The following is a 17756-nucleotide window of genomic DNA, read 5'->3' as shown; positions in this document are numbered from 1 at the left end:
GATTGAAACATTAACTCAGATTTGAATCGTTAATTTCACAGCCTAACCTTGACTTGAAACCTCATTCCACAACATTGGCTTCCATTGATGAATTTATTTCTGTAGCCGTTTCCATCCAAAGTCATTAAGCACATTATGGTAAAAATCAATCACCAAAATAAGAAGAAAAAAAAAAATTACAGTCAATCACTCATTAAGTCCGCGGGAAAAGATTCATTAAAACTATCAAATTCGAAACGGGTTGAAAAAGGTTGAACTAATTCAATAAAAAAAAAAAAAAATTAAAAAAAAAAAAATCCCTCCTGTTTGTTTACTCTCCTACCTTGTCGCCAGTTTCTTGAAGAACACTCACAGAGACGGCTGGTCAATTATGCATATCGCATATTAATACTTCATTTGGAGAAGAAGAAGCAAGAAGAAAGAAGAGCCGCGCTGCTCTTCACCCAAAACGAGCCCAGAAGCACAAAAATCTTTTTTTTTTTTTTTCCTTTAATTATTTGATCCAGTGATGCTCTAAATTATTATATTATATGAAATTGTTCTGTATTATCTTAAATTCGTCCCCTCGGGAAGTGTTGGGACTTATTGGACTTCTTTAAAATGAGTCTCCCCTTCCCTTTCCCAAGCAAACGAGATGACCGAGAAGCACTTGGCAGAAAGGTTGCCGCGATTCTAAAAATCTAATAACCACCAACAACTGAATAAAGATGTTACTCATAATCCTCAAACTGGGCTCGTTCAGTTTGTCTGTGACATGCATATATTTTGGGCGACCATCGTTAAAATCTTCTGAGTAAACTCAGCTACAAATAAACAAAACTCACCTCATTCATCCAAATATCGTTTCAAAAGTTAACGGCGGGATACTGTACATGATTGCAGCACCTGGAGAGTTATTCAAGTCATGTTTTCGAAAATAAAATGTTTGATTCTCTCATGTATTGGATTTGATTTGTCATCTGAGTTGTTGGTGAGGAAACAGGATGCACAAATGAGTCCAATTGGTCTCTTGATGGGAAATACGGGATCTATTTGAATGTGTTACGTGTCAATAAAAGCAGAATCGGCCGTGCCACAGGTGAGACTCAACAGATGCTGTTTGCACTTGTTTCAATCTAATTGGAAATCTCACAGGCATGAAGGACCAGACAAAATGTTGCCACGGCGACACGTTTGAGACCGACGCATGCAGAGAAAGCGACGAAAAATAAGGGTTGCTGTTAGATTTGGGAAATTAAACTGTACTTTTACTGTTTTCTTAATTTATTAATTTGAATTTAATATAGCTTCAAACTGGAATAGAAACTTGAACCCTTGAAACCTTCATACTGACCTGGAAAGCCTTGCAAACCCTAACCCAAAGCTTGAAATCCAAATTTGAAACCTTAACCATCGCTTCAAACCGAAATGCGAAGCCCTAAACTAGACTTCAAACCCAAATTTGAAACCATAGACCACATTGGAAAGCTTAATTGCAAAAGTTTAACATGGCTCTAAACTCTCATTAGACCCTGGCTCAAAATTCAAATTGTAAAAGTGTGAACTCGGCAACAAATGTAAGCACTTAAAAACCATATACCCAACTCAAAACCATATTTTAAAATACAAAATTGGTATCAAACCCTAATCTTTTCTTTGTAATCATGACCCTGGCTAGAACCTATTCTGACACCCAAAACTTGGCTTCGAAATCCAATTTGAAACCTTAATCATGGTGTGAAGACCAAATGTGGAACCAAGAGCCAGGCTTAAAACCCTAATTTGAGGTGTGAAAAAAAAACCAGCTGCAATTTGCACTTGTTGGAAATCTATTTGTAAATCTAGCAGACATGAAGGTCTAGATGAAACACAAGGTCGCTGTTGCCACGGCGACACACTTTGGCACTCGGACAAAACATCGAAAAAACAAGGTTGGACGGTAGACTCGGGGCAGCTGTTATTCTTATCCAAAAGCCGGCGTAATTACCCCGGCAACGGCTAACCAAATTGTCCGGGCTGGGTCGGCCAATTAGATGCGGGCGGAGTGGCTAATGGAGAGCCAATTACACAGACCTTCTCCCCATTAGCCTCCATTTGCAGCCAAGAAATTTAGTGGCGGCGGATGGACCGGCCGTGACGTCCAAATCAGATTAGCGCTCGCAGAGCACTCAGACGCGGCCCGAGTTGTCCTACTCTCAGACGTGGGCGTGGCCTTCCTCTGTCTCGCGGCTAAAAAGCAAAAATAAAAGCTCTGCCTTTCAAAATTTGGCACTGGAGATGCGAGAGGTGATAAGGAGGAGTGACCTCACTCGGGGAGGACATATGATGTATTTATTACACAACACAACACAAAAGAGAGACAAAAAAGTCGCTTTGCCACAGGGAATGGCAAAACCCTTGTTTAAAAAGAACTCATTTGAAACATTAACTTTCTGTTTAAAAACCTGAATCAAACTTGTAACTACAACATAATAATTGAAACCATAATCCAGATTTACAGGGTAACTCAAAGACAAAAAAATGCTCTATGCAGGCCCACTCGTCGAAACATGGCATTTTAATTGATATTGTGTTTGCCTAATATGAGTTAAGCAGTAAAATCCATCAGTTAGCCATCTCAGGGGGCGGCCATTTTGTCACTTGCAGTCGACGGAAAATGACATCACAGTCGCTCAAGGCTCAGCTAACGACCAATCATGGCTTAGCTTCAGAAAACAGGTGAGCCGTGATTGGTCACTACCCAAACCCTGAGCAACTGTGATGTCATTTTTAGTCGACAGAAGTGACAAAATGGCCGCCACCTGAGATGGCTAAAAACAAGTGAATTTTGCTGCTTAACTCAAGCTTCAGAGAACGTAATATTAATTAGAATGCCGTGTTTAGACTAGTGAAGATGCATAGAACATTTTATTACAAAGATGTATTTTTTTGGGGGGGTGTGAAAATATAACCCCTCCTGCTCATCACCTTTTTATGAAATCCTAAACACGGCATCAAACAGTAATGCAAAAACCTAACCCATGCACGAAAACAAATTTGGGCCTTTAAACCCCAAAACACTATTTAAAGCACTGAACCCAGCTTCAAACATTCACTTTTAAGATTAGTCAGGCAAAATAGTAAAAAGACAACTGTTGTTCTTAGAGACTTCACTACACAGCCAGTGTATACGTTTGGATGTGGGGACGACTTTGTGCTTTTTTTTTTTTATTTCTAGGTATGCGTGCGCGTGTGTGTGAATTCCCTCAGTTGTTGCATTAATAATAAGCAAGAGAAGCAGATTATAAATGGAGGCGAGGTGAGGAAGAGGCGTCTTCTCCACAGGTGGAGAGAGAATGAATATAAAACATTGGAATGTGTAAACATACACGCACACGCACACACACACACACACAGGCACGATTAGAATAGGAAGCGGCTGGACAAATGCTATGGCAAGTTTATCTTCCAAGGACCCCTGGAAATGGACAAAAGACTCGGTTTTAAAGCAAAATGGCAGACTTGCTTGGTTATTTTCTGGATTCATTCTTGATATCCAGGTCTTCCAATTTTTTTAATGCTGCTAAGTGAAACTGACTTTATTAAGAGTTTCCCATTTCATGGCGAGTTATTCTTTGCTGTAATGCCCCACCCATACGCAAGGATGGAAAACTAAAACTTTTTCACAATGTAGCATCTTCTCGCTTTCTGGTATGGCAGGTTTGAATTTAGTAGCAATGAGAACAAATCTAGAACAGGGGTCATCAATTTTTCAGAAACTGAGAACTGCTTCTTGGGTGAATAATGTGAATAGCTACCAGCTTGATACTCACTTCTAAAAGAAGAAGAAATTTGATCAAATTATCTTTAATCATGTGATTATTGTATGTTTTTATTATCAATTAATGGCATTCATTTATGTGAAGATACTTGAACAAAACTATCAATATGCAATACACTGTCTACATCAAGTGTGGTCAAACTACGACCCGGGGGCCACATGCGGCCCAAACGTTTTAATCTGGCCCGCCGAACTTGAAATTAATTAAATGAATAAACCTTGTTAATGTTTTATTATCTAAATACTGTGGTGGGTCAGAGATATAATATTTTGTTGTATTGTTTTTGTTAATATTAATTTCAAATTAAATGTATTTTTTTTCTCCATCCATCTGCTCCTGGTCCGGCCCCTCTGTCAAATTTTAGAACCCATTGAGGACCGCCAATCCAAAAGTTTGCCCACCCCTGGTCTACATTATCAAGTAGTCACTTAATTTTTTTTTCAACAAATCTGGTTTGGCACAACTGAAGCAATTAAAGGTAAAATGAAAGCCCAAAAACAAAATGGCAGAAGTCCTGTTATTCCAGGCACGCCTTCTTTTTTTGTGGGTCTAGTCATGTTAGACTATGATGCCTACCAAATTCCATGTTACTAAATAAATTGGCTTCAATGGCTGAATTTTCAAGTTCATGTCAATGGAAAGTAAAAAAATCTTTTCATCATTTGCGGCTTAATAGAGCAACAAACGTTAGCTTGCGCCGGTCGCAAGTTAGTTGCAGTCAGCAAGAAGAAGAATGATGATGTCACAGTAAATAAAGGCAAGTTCCCCGTTTCCCTCCACGGTTCGGTGAACACACGAAGGGAGACACCGGCCTGATGGAGTGACGCTTTTAAGAAGCGCTGCTGGTAAAGTGTTGTTTCTTTAAAATGAAGATTGTGTACGTGGGCCAACCCCCTTCGCATCCCGCCAGCGTTTTCTGCTGGCCTGGCACTCAAGTTTATGTCGTACGCCGATTGGTGATTTAGATTTTGACAGAAGACATCTGCATATTCTGCTGACGTACCATTTTTATTTGCTTAAGCCTATGTGTGTGTGTGTGTGTGTGTGTGTTAATAACAGCAACTATTGACTTGTCGTAAAGCCGTGGTCCTTGAGAGTATTTATGACCCGCCCCGCAGTTCGGAAGCATTTCCTTCCAGTCGAAGCAAAACGACTCCCACCTTCCTCTTCCGACAAACTCCCAGAGTTCATTGCGCCGCTTCCCCCGCATTGGCGCCTTGGATCCATATGAAAAGGAAAGCTCGACCGCGTCAAAACGATCGAATGAGAAGCCGAGACAAAGCGTGAGGAGATGAACTCGACTGAGGGAGAAATTAATGCGTCAGGGTTTTGTTATTTCGGGTAAACGGCAGATGCAATCCATGCTTCAAAATACATCTTTGGCAACAGCACAAATAGTTGGATTAGAAGTGGATCTGAAAAAGCAGACAATATGGCCACTTCTAAGTAAAATACTTATTTTGGGCATGGTTTCACTTTTTGTGGGTCTAATCATGATAAACTTTAGAATTTCATGTTGCGATGCCAAAATGGCTTTGGGGGCTGAATTTTGACCGCAAATTATAGTGGCAAATATCTCTGGAAACGAACCTAAAAACGACTTTTTGAGTATTTTAAGGCCTCAACCCCACCGATCCGACGTCGGCCATCGGAAAGTTGGAGCCCTTGTTCGTCCGATTCAACATGAAAAATCGCGTCGGGGTGTCGGGACAAATGATCGCTGCGATTGGCCGTCAGCCAGCGAATCAGTGCACTGGACAAGAACGGGACGCGTTGAAACCAAACGGTGACATTTGAAGCTGTTCCTCAAGAACTAAATCAACTTCGCTCATTTTTTACATTTCCTCTATGGACAAAAGAGTTGGTTGGACAGGAGAGCGCAAAGTCGAAATACCACCTGTGGCGTGGTAGTTGGAGACCACTGCCCTAAAGGCCACAACACATCAATCTGATGTCGACCGTTTTATTCAAGAAGAGCTGCCGTTATTCAACATCAACGTGAAAGGCTAGGCAGTGACTATCGCCCCCGATGGCATGGAAGGGTACTACTTCTCACGCCCGCGCAGAAGGTCCGGAGTCGTTCGCTTCTCCGTCGGTTTGTGTGGCGTGTGTAATCGAGTGGTCAAGATGCCAACTGTCTCTGTCTCTATAAAACTCACAAGCTAGCGAAATGAGTAACGATAACACGTACGAAGCCAGCTCAGCACACTAAGAGGACACCGGTACAATTTTTTAAAAAATTTGGTTCAATTTAGAGGCAAAATGGCAGACTTCCCGTGTCTTTTCGGGCACAATTTCTTTTGAAGCTCGATCACAATGTACATGCCTACCAAATTTGATGTCGCTGATTCAAACTGGCTGTGGGGAGCTTAATATTGTTTTGATTACATAAATCCTTTTCATCCAGCGGTTTGTATCTATCTCAAATACAAAGTTACAATTCGATAGACATTGGAAGAGCGCATATAAATTGGCAAGATTACCTTGAAAACTGAATCGGTTCGTTTCTCTTTCCTGGCATGATTTCTCAAAACTGTTTTGTTTGTCCGCTTATGAGAGACATTTCTAACAAATTTCAGGTTGCTTTAAGGCCTGAATTTGAAATGGAATCTGTGAGGGGCGATTTGGATTCGTTGCCAGTCCAATACTCGACGGTGCGAAAGCAGGCTGAGCTTTAACGACTTCAAGGGGTTCAACTTGAGTTAATTATGTGGATGATTTACTACTTTTTATTGCCACGCTGCACTAGCTTATTGACTGCACTGACTAAGCAATAAGAGAGTACTTTGCAACAACGTCCCAGCACACTTTGACGGCATGATAAATAAGAGTGACTCATCAAGTCTTCTGTTGACTGAACCCGTGCTAAAAATTGCGGGATTTTCACTCACCGAGGTTATTACGAGAGCATTTTTATAGACAACGCACGGAAGACAAACTATGTTAAAATGTTACAATGGTTTGACAATGATATAGATTGTATCACAATACAGAAATTGTGCGCTAATTAATATGTACACCGATTGAAATAAGGCGACATATATAGAAAGTTTTCTTTATTAAAAACAAAATAAATAAAAATGGTTGAAAAAAAACATGAAACCATTTTTTTATGAAACTGTTGAAAATTTTAAATATTCAAGGGACAGTGTGAGGAATTTAGTGCCATCTAGTGGTGAACTAATAGAATGCAATGACCTAAGTTTGAAGCACGTGCATTCAGAGGGGTCACACGTCACACATCACCAATTTCTTCCGCGGAGTTGCGAGCAAAACATCAGCACAAACAACTTTGAGCATTCCTTCCCTGGCAGCCTCTTGTAAGGGGGGCGTGGCCTATGTAATATAATGAGTGATTACTGATCTAGATTATATTTAAAAAATGTACATTGATGCAATAGAACATTTTTGCTTATTTTTTTTTTCATATGAATGAACATTGAAAAAAAAAAATCACTCTACACACGCTCTCTTTCATTTATCAAGGTTTGTGTTAACGATAATAGTTTGATTTTATTTATAACACATTTTACTTTTTACATTTGGAGCACTAATCTCAAAGTGCGCAGTCCAGGCAATAGTAAAAGGCGATGGAATCAGACAGATGAAAGGGGGGATCAATACAAACAGTCAGCAGATAAAATCGGATCAAATCAGCCAGGAAACACTTTTTTTTTTTAAGAAAGGTTTTGTATCATTTTTAATACAGCCACCATCTGTGGAGCCCTGAGGTGGTCAGGAAGGGCATTCCACAGACGGGGAGCATCAGACTCCACGGCCCGGTCGCCCATTGTCTTGTGCCGAGTCTTGGGCGGGCGCAAACGGTGCAATTGGCATGACGGGCTGAGGAATGTGGGTTGAGGAGTGTGCTCCTATTTACGAACTTGCATTAGGACCCGAGCAGTGCGGTAATTACCATATTGGAGCCTTTGTAGGCTCTTGCCAAGGGCGTTGAAGTAGTCCAGGGCTTCTCAAATAGTGTGGCGGGTACCCCTGGGGGGGCGCGGTGCGATGCCGAGGGCTTTTTTTTCCCGCTGTACTACAATAAAGTGTAGTTACACATCCACGCCAGTAGTTGGCAGTGGCGCTCTCCTTGCCCATTGTGCGTAGGCACAGACACGTCGCTTTGAGAGAGATGGCCGGAGTTTGGCAATTTGCTGATGATATACGACATTTTGAAAGAGGGGACATATTCGCGAGAGGAAGCGCATTTATTTCATTGTCTGCATTTTTGTTCGTTTGTATTAATTTTGTACTGTAAAAGTTGATACAAGGTAATACTGTGGAAAAACTTGCTGGGGGGAAAAAAAAAACATTTTCAAAGCTTGTTTGATAACAGGAGGAATAAAGCAAATCCCAGAAGGAAAAACAAACAAGCTAAACTTGCTTTAAATAATTGCATTGGCGTGCTTTTTCTATAAGCGAATGAAATTTTTATTCTATTTATTTTTTTTTTTTAACTAAAACCGAAAACCTTGTTTTATGGTAACGGTAATCCTTTATTGATCCCCTGAGGGCAATTTAAAGTGTTACAGTAATACAGAATGAAGCAGCATACTGCACAAACCAGATTGTTTGGATTTGAATAATCAAAAAAATAGAATACAAGAATGTAGCAAAAATAATAGCATTGGGTAACTTTATGTTTTTTTAATAAGATAAAGGCATGAGATTTTTTTCTTTTTTTTGGGCGGGGGGGGCAGCAGATTAACAGCATGCAAGGAGTCTATGGATGAGTGGATCCATCGATCCATGCCCTTGATGAGGCGACACCACCTTCATCCTACACTGATGTAAACAGACAAAAAGTCACGACAGAAGGTAAGAGGTGGAAGGGGAGGACATCCAGAATTGGACGCAGGTGTAAATAGCGACGTCCAACTTGGCTGGCAACCACAAACAACACCCCCCCCCCCTGCTTGCGCGGTAATACTGCTGTTGACGGTTGCAGACATGACCTGCAACAGATGCACAGCCTAATTCACCCCGCGGACCTCTAATGGAGACAAATGGACGAGGCAGCCGGCGACAGAAGGTGCCGCACATCTATATTCATCCCCGTTTACACCCAAATGTGACTTTTTGGAGGGAAGGGTTTCTTGTGCCACAGAGGGAAGTTGAAGTTGTGACACCTGCCCTGCCTATCAGCGGCACAATAAATACCCGGCTAGTTTATGACGGTGCGATTTGATTATTTAATATGTGTTTGATGGAAAAGTCAAAGGAAAAGTCATCCGTACAGGCACTACAAAAAAAAAAAAAATTGCACAAAATTCTGATTTGTCGGTTTAAAAAGGTTTGACACGGTACCAAATGGCAAGACAGTTGGACGACTTCCAAACTGTTTGAGAAGACGTCACATGGTCAAGCTCTGACATTGTGGACTTGAGACATTTAACTTTGACATCACGCTACACATGCTTATATAACTCATTCACTACCAGCAGGGTAAAAAAATAAATAAATAAAATAAAAAAATTGACCTTTGACGTCTTCAGCCATCAATGGCAGTAAATGAGTTAAATTTGATATCACGCTACACCCACATATAAGAATGGAAAAAATATTTATAATTAGTTAAAAATAATTTTCTCTCGCGTTAGGGGAAATAGCCAAATCCAACCTAAAAAGGCTGCTTTGAACCAAAACGATGGCCTTCCTATGACTTTTTATGCAAACGAAAATACCAGACTTCTATTTTTTTTTTTTTTTTTTTAAACATGTCTACTTGAGACTTTTTTTCTAGGTCAATTCATGATAGACACGTCGAGTAGATTTCAGGTTGTGAATTGTTACTGGTTTAAGGGGTTGCATTTTCTACAATAATGATAGACCGATATGCTTTTCTCAGGGCTAATACCGATACCGATTATTAGTCGTCATGGGGGCCGACAACCGATATTTCATGCCGATATTCGTTGAAAAAAAGGGGTAAAATGGTGTCCAAATTTTTGTTAAAAAAAATAAACTTGACTTAGTTTAAATGTCTTTAGGTACATGTTTATTAAACTACTAGTGATTAACAACATTATAAAGCTTTTTTTAGATCTTAGAAAATAGACAACTTTGTTGTAGTAGACTGACATTTATAAAAAATTTCGGCAAATTCTGTCGCTATACCTGCCTTTGCTATCCGGACCTCTTCCGTAGTGCGTTCGACTTAAGGAGAAACGCAAACAGGAAGCTTACTGCTAAACCAATCTGGGGGTGGGCCAATCTGCCTCTGCAGGCAGGGCCACGAGCACGGCAGAGAGAGAGAAATGCGTTGCAGCGAGCCAAAATAAACCAGCTTTTACTTTATCAGCCTTTAGATTTCTAAAAAGATCGATGCCAATAATCGGCAAAATGCCTAATATCGGCCCCGATAATCGGTCTATCAAGGCCAACTTCCTGTGTCTTTTCAGTTTTGCTTTCTTGAGACTTTTTGGTGGGTCTAGTGATGATAGATGGGCCCACAAAATTCCATCTTGCTTCAGTGGCTGAATTTCCAAAGATTGCTGAGACGACAGAGACGCTTTTTGAATCACAGGTTCACACTATCATTTGATTTATTAATTATGTGTATCAAGAAGCACATTATTATGATCATCTCTCTTCACAAGAGTGTCTTCTGGTGACTGTCCTCCCTCGAGCAGTCTCCTCGTTTCCCAAAGAATTCCCTCATCAAGTGCTCATTCTCCCCGCCGTAAAACATGATGATTCCCCACATTTACATTTAGAGGCGGGCAGGCTAAGCGAACGAGAGAGAGCGAGGATGGGATGGGACACTTAACACAAACTCCCTCGGACTCAGCCGGGAGTCGTAACCTCGCCGGTGAATTACAGAAATGTCCTTTTGACGCTCAGTTTTACGGCCTTGCCGCTCCACTGCCGCTTCCTCGCGGGAACGCTTTAGCAAAGTCAAAGTGCTGCTTCTGCAAAGTACACAAACGCAGGAGAAGGAAGTTTAGGATGTTCCTCGGTCAGGATTCCTTGGTTTAGTTGGTTCCACGTTGAAATGACTTCCTCGCATATTAGCATGCAAAAATCCTTGATTTGCAATTTGTGACAGGTGAAGTTAGCATGATTCGCAAGTTAGCCCTCTGGCTCGGTCGGATGCCCATTTTTGTGGGGTTTGCGACAATTCTTTTTTAATAAGCCCCTAGGACTGACTGGCAAAAAAGGGTCAAGTGCCCAGCTCTGGAAATCCCCTAACAAAAATAAGTTAGCATAGCATAGTTAGCATAATTCTCAGAATGTAAGTTCCAATGGGTTGTTCTAAAGTTGACCCACCCTTATAGTCAATATTTTCTTCATTTAACAATCAATCACCAGATTTCACAGCTTACATACTACAGAGATAAAACTTGACAGAGATTTATGTTGTCATTTGTATGTTAATGTACTTTGAGTGGTGAAAAAAATAGACATCGCACCAATTCCTCTTTGTGACATGCTAACACACTCCAGTAATTAAGACCCCTTCATAGCCTTAAAATAAATATATTTCAAAAACAGTCGTTACCAATACACAATGCAACACAATACAACGTTGCCAGAAAAATTCGGTTAGGTGCATTTCCTTCTCTGTCCACAGGGGGCAACCAACAATCGACGACAGGAATGTACTCTATACTTGCACTGGAACGACTTTAATAAGTTGAACCGGAAGTTCAAAGTTTTCTTTTTTTTTTTTTTAAATCATTTTATACAAGACCGAGTAAGCTAAGTGTCCAGCGGATACAGTTTTATTGGTAACTCACGCTTTATCACGTGTGAGTCATCAGGCATTTCGTATTTTGCGTAGCGAGTGCTTATCATTTTTTGGTTAACATGATTAGCATGGTTAGCAGACGCTAATTCACATTATCACCAGAAAACAACTTTTACTTCACCAGTGTGGATGTATCCGATTTTTTTTTTAACTCTTTAAACACCGTTTGATTATTGAGCCAGAAGAGCGCCTGTGATTGAGGCTAATTTATGATCTTAGCGTAAATAACATCCTCAAATGAAAATGACAAGTGTCCAGAGACGAGAGCTAAACTCTTCTGCCGGAAACGAGATGATTAACGTGCCCGTAAATGGAGGATCAGCGCATCTGAGGCTAACAAGCTCTCGCGGCTTGTTATTGATCCAGCCTCAATTGATCTGACTCAAATCAGAGCAGACGGGAGCTGATCAGGCTAATTATGTTAGCATCATGCATCCATTTGCTGCATTATTGATGTGCTTCCGAGGCGAAGCTCACCTGTTTTGTTTTTTGTTTTTGTTTTTTTTTCCCCTTTCTGAACGAGCTATGAGGAAATTAGGACCAGTATGATGATTTTTATAATTGCTCGTGTTGTTTTGACATTTTTTCTTCGTAAAATTATCTTTGCCTTTGGCGAATTATCCAATGTTGCTGCCATTCTCTGCCAACGCAATAATGAAAACTGTTAGCAATTTAGTGGCGCTCATCCGTCTAGTAAAGGTAAAAATTTGTTTGCAATTGGGAAAAAATGTATAGGATGACAATCTTTGAAAGAACATGGAAATACATGGAAATTGTGAAATCGACATTAGAACGGCCACTTCCCGCATCGAGATTTTAGTCTATTCATGATAGACATGCCCACCAAGTTTTAAGCTGGTAGGAAAATCTGGATTTATAAATAAAATTTAAAAAAAAAGGGTATAACTCAGCTAGTGACTAAAATGAGAGCTTAAAAAATGGTTTCAGGCATGGTGTTTAAACACTTTTTAGTGGCTGTATTCAAGATAGACATGCCTGTCAAATTCATTGTTGCCAAAAAAAACTGTCCTCAAAGGGCTCAATTGAAAAAAAAAAAAAAAAAAAAAGGTTTCGCCCTTACACACAAAAAAAGCTACGTTTTCACCAGGATGAATTTTCAGAAAAACAAATTGGTGAGTTTTTGAGTATGTGCAAGCCATTAAAACCGACAAAGAGAGGAAACAATTTCAAGAGGACTCTCTCACTGCATACTCGGGTTTTCATTATCATTTTCCAAGATAGAAAATCTTGGTAGCAGCTGCTTCACGGCAGACAAGAGCGACCTATACAAGCAAACATCATTCAATGCAGCTTTCTTTTAAAATATGATCCTCCCCTCATCCTCACCCTTATCATCTGTGCTTGTGCGAGCCTCACCTGTGCTTCAATTGAAATCTAAAATGTAAATGTGTTTTATTCGGCGCGGAAACTCTCTCCGTGAGGTGAGCGCGGGGCAACAACATCTCGCCAAATCATTTCCCCGACGCATTTACATGCAAATTCGGCAGTCCGCTGCCACAATGGAGCTGGGCAAATCATTGTCTCATCACACAGAGATGGATTTCATCCCCCGGCATGAATCAGGGCCGAGCTGAATTCATATGCCGAGCGCTCCGAGCCAGACTCTTCGTCTTCCATCACCGGGGGTGCGGGTGGTGGTGGTGGTGGGGGGGGGGAAGGCAAACAGCCCGGACCCTTTAGCATTTGCGCAAATGTCAGCGAAAAGGACAGACCTCAGGAAGTACGCACAGAAAAGCTAAAAGAACAAAAGAGAAAGAAATAGGAGGAGCCGTGGTGCCAGTCACAAAGTTCGAAGATTTTCAAAAACGCCAAAGTTGAACAAAGTCCAATTGAAACAATGTTTGTCGTTACAGCAAAGTGATCCTCCAATCTCAATATTATGAGTCTCAAATTTGAAATCAAACAATCTTTTTCAATAGCCATGTTGTGCCAGCGGTAAAATCAAAGTTGCATTGGCACGCCCCTTTATCAAACGAGGGAGAACAGTAGATCCACTTGCCACAGCACACAAAAAACGACTGCTGTGAAAAACTATAAAAAAAAAAATTGCTTCAATTCTTAATCCTTGGGCTATTGTGACCCACAAAAACACCCGTTTGTGTCCAAATGTACTAGGTCACCCTTAAACATGGACCAACATGAATCCAAAGACACACTGTCACAAAATGTCTGCCATCTTTCGTTACTCGAGATGACTTTTTGTAGGGAATATATTTCCTTGCATCTGCAGCCAGAGAGTGTCCTCCCGTTGAGACTCCCGCTTTAATATTCATCCGCGACGTCCCGGCAGGCCGAGCCGATACCTCCGGGCCTTCAAACCAGACAGGAGACAAGAGACAAGAAGAAGGAGGAGGGAGGGGAGGAGTGGGAGGGTGACGCTAGAAAGTGTGAAGGGTTCAGCCGGAGCGTGGAGGAAGGCGGTGAAGAATACACCTTTTTCATCGTGACGTCACAAGGTCGCAAAAGATGGAGATTTCGGTGATGGCACGACGAGTCATTTGACTAAGAAAGATTGAGGAAAATGAGTAAATATCTTGGAATGATTTTCTTCGCTACTGCCGCATTGTTGAATGTGTGAAATGTCAGTTAAAAGGACGCATGAGATAAATGAATTCCAAGAGACACTAAACGTCAGCAGTAAGTTATAAATTGAGTCAAAAATAGACAAAGCGGAAATTCGGACAAAGTTGCCAAGATCATTGAGGGATGAGCCGAGTGTAGTCATGTAACGGATCACATAAGTCACGGTTCGGATCGGATAACAGATTTTGAGTCATTGATCTGATAAGGGGGAGAAAAAAAAGATCAATTAAAGGTTGTCTTCATTTATTTCATAAAAGTTTTTTTGCCCATTAAAAAAAATAGAAAATAAATCAATAAATAAAAAATATAAAAATCAACTGAATGTATATAATTACGATTTAAGAACGCAATATAAGGCAGACACATTCGTAATTTATGAGGCACAGTTTTTAAAATAAAAAGGTATCCCGCCTATCCTGAATATTTTTAAACTGATTTACAGAGCAAAAGGCTTTTTTTTAAATAAATGAAGACAAAGTTGTATTGAGCTATTTTTGTTTATTATGAAAAATAAAACGGCAAAAATAGGCAAATTTCCTTTCTTTAAACACAAAGAGTGCATTAAAAAGTAATCAAGGTCCACGATATTGTAAAAGAAGTTAAAAAAAAAAAAAGCTACGGAAGAGCTGTTGAACTACCAGCCAGGGGACTTGTTGTTAATGCTAACAACTAGCTGTTAGCCACTAAACCGGAGACTTGAGCTGTAGCATACATAATTAACTCGAGTTTTTTAGCGTCCTCAATTTGTTACTGAATATGATTTTGCGATGGCGTTGTGTTGATTGGTGCCAACTATGAAATGTAAATAAAAACGGCGATAAGTCAAGGCAAAATGTCGAAAACGGAAATCAAGTTAGCTGTTACGCCACTACGCAGGCAAACTTCAAAGTAAAAGTCTGCAACAGGCTATTTCCTTGGCATCAATGACTCAATGTCTTATTTGATAATTTTTATTTTGAAGTTACACATAGCGGAAGCGCCGTGTATGTAGAGTATGTTTGCAGCTTCCTTGACATGATTATCAAACGATGTTCTCGGGACAAGAAGCAAAACAAATCACGTTGCCTGCAGTTTTTTTCGTTTTTGCACCATTCGCTAAGTGATTTGACGTTTCTCTAACTTGAATTCATTGCACAAACTTTTGCTACAAGCCGAGTTTGAAAGCAAGCAACGGGAGTTTTCCGAGAGCCGACAGTTCACCCAATGGCGTTTAACACATCCACAGAAAAACTAAATCAGCGATCACCTTCGTACCCGCTGGAAGTAACCTCGCACTTATCGTTGACAAACATTTGGAAAATGTCCATCAGGGTGGACGTGGGAGGCGTGAAAAGATCGCCGAACCTTTAGTGAAAGTAGAGAGCCGGAATACAAGATGCAACATGAGATTGGAAGCAGGAAGGGCTGTAATCCACTTTCAGGTGTAGTGGCCGTGACTCCGACCGGATGCCTGGCAGCTGATATCCACTTTTATTGAATAACAACCCACCTGGGAAGCATCGAGCCTGACAGTTGCGCTTATTTTTCCCTGACGGTGGACACACAGAGATCATGACCGCACATGGAGAGATATGTTGAGAAAGGAAGGATTTTTCAAAGCGACTTGGCCTTTCTAGCACACGTAGAAGTTGTTTTTTCTTTTTTAACTGTCCTTAAAACCGCTCCAAAATCTCTCTTTTTCATTTACTTCTCAATGCAAAACATTTCACATGCCTCTCAATAAAAGGTGTCTGACATCCTCGGGTTAAATATCACACAGTGGAAATAATTACACCGCAGTTATCATCATCTCAATATTTGACCTGCGATGAACCGGCGACCAGTTCAGGGTGTATCTCGCGTCTTTTGCCAAAAAGTCCTTTTAGTTCCCAAAACAACCTTGTTAAGTTCACTGAATAGCATCGACTTTGATTCAGTACACAGATTCTATTTGAAGTGGCAGATTTTTTTTTTTTTTGTGTGTGTTGTGTATTTTGGGTTTGACCTTTTGTCCACATTCAAACATTTGCGCTTTATCTCTCAGTCCAAATTTCCCATAAAACTTTGAATAGCAGGCATTTTGGGCATTTTACTCACAATTCAAAGCAAGTGTCCCGGGTGATTTAATAAAAGGTCGCCGACATTCTAGAGTCAAAATCCACGAAGGATAAATGCCTTGAGATATGAGACGATGTTCGGCTGATTTTTACACCTGGACTTGCGAACTACAAGTGCTGTGTTGTGGCAGGGTGCTTAATTGACTTAAAAAAAAGCAGAAGTAAAAATAAAAAGGTTGATTTAAGACACAATAAACTAGATTAGGGATGAGCAACTTAGAATATGGTGGGGGCCACAAAGGACCACGCACTTCATACACACAGTCAGACCAAAATGCCATTTTAAATCTGGACAAAAAGTGTACACTGTATTTTATGGACCCAAGGTACATCCCAGTATCTTCATTTTTCATGCTCAAATACTTACTAAAAGATCCACTCTTCGACAACGTATTGCGACTTTTTTTTCCCCCAGTACAGATGGCTCTCATGCAAAAAAAAATACCATTCAAAGGTGGCACAAAACTGCCTAACAGAAAACCAACATGAAGTCCAAGAACTAATTGTGTGCATTTTTGTGCTAGTCTGTTCGCTGTAGTTCGTTGAATTGTGTGTCTTAATTAATTGTTGGGTTACATTTAAGTAGTTTTGCGTTAAACGCCCCTTCTGCATTCTGAAAGAGTCTGATTGCCGTTATGGCATTCATCAGATAATGGCTCATAGCATCGCTCTAGTTTTCATTCCTAATGAAGTTGAAACTGTGCCACCTCACAACTTAAAACTACTTTTTGTAATGTTCGGACATTAATCAAACGGCCGCTCTGAGTGTGAGAATTACTCCATTAACAAAAACATGTTTGCTAGATTGGTTGAAGATCCGGTGCGGTCAGTTTAATTAAAAACGACTTTCTGGGATGTTGCAAAAGGCAGTTCATGTTGTTTCATGACAAAATTGTCAAGATGTTTACAAAACCGTGTTAGTTCGGTTCCATGAGCATTCAAATTGTCTTTGATGTTTGAACCTAATGAAGCGATTGTGTCTTTGATGTTGATGTGATATGTTGTTGGGTCGTTGACGAAAAAATTGCCTTGGATGTTTACATAAAAATGTAGTTTGTGTTGATGGCTGATATTTACAAAAGCACGTAGATTTGTATACAACTACATCTTTGATGTCGCAGACCAAAAAAAAAAAAACGTGTTAGTTAGGCTGTCTTGATTTAATTGTCTTTGATGTTTAAAAAAACTATCAAGGTTGGTTGAGAGAGTCAAAGTTGAAGACCAAATTGTCTTGGACGTTTACAAAAAACAATTTCTAACGTCTCACTCGTCTTTGATGTTGCAAAAAATGAAGTTTAGGCAATTTTGTTTTGATATTTACAAAAAACACTTTTGTTAGGTTCTGCGATGATGCTAAATTGTCTTGGATGTTTACAAAAAACAAATACATTAGGTTGGTTGAAAACTTACAATAAATTTCTATTCATGCTGTTCAAAGCACCCAATGTGTCTTTGATGTCTTTGACAACTCAAACCGTATGTCTGTTTTATTTAAACGGCGAC

The 17756-nt window shown here is 40.2% G+C and overlaps 1 long non-coding RNA gene across 2 annotated transcripts in view; it reads right to left on the bottom strand.

The window, feature by feature from the left end:
• The window catches only part of LOC148338644 (uncharacterized), a 105706-nt gene that overhangs the window by 62844 nt on the left and 25106 nt on the right, over nucleotides 1-17756 (bottom strand). The gene's annotated exons all lie outside the window — the stretch shown is intronic.

Source organism: Idiotropiscis lumnitzeri, chromosome 4 (assembly GCF_059441095.1).
Source record: "Idiotropiscis lumnitzeri isolate Australia: NSW breed Sydney's pygmy pipehorse chromosome 4, RoL_Ilum_1.0, whole genome shotgun sequence".
Taxonomy (NCBI): Eukaryota; Metazoa; Chordata; class Actinopteri; order Syngnathiformes; family Syngnathidae; genus Idiotropiscis; species Idiotropiscis lumnitzeri.
This window is presented reverse-complemented; position numbering and strand designations above follow the sequence as displayed.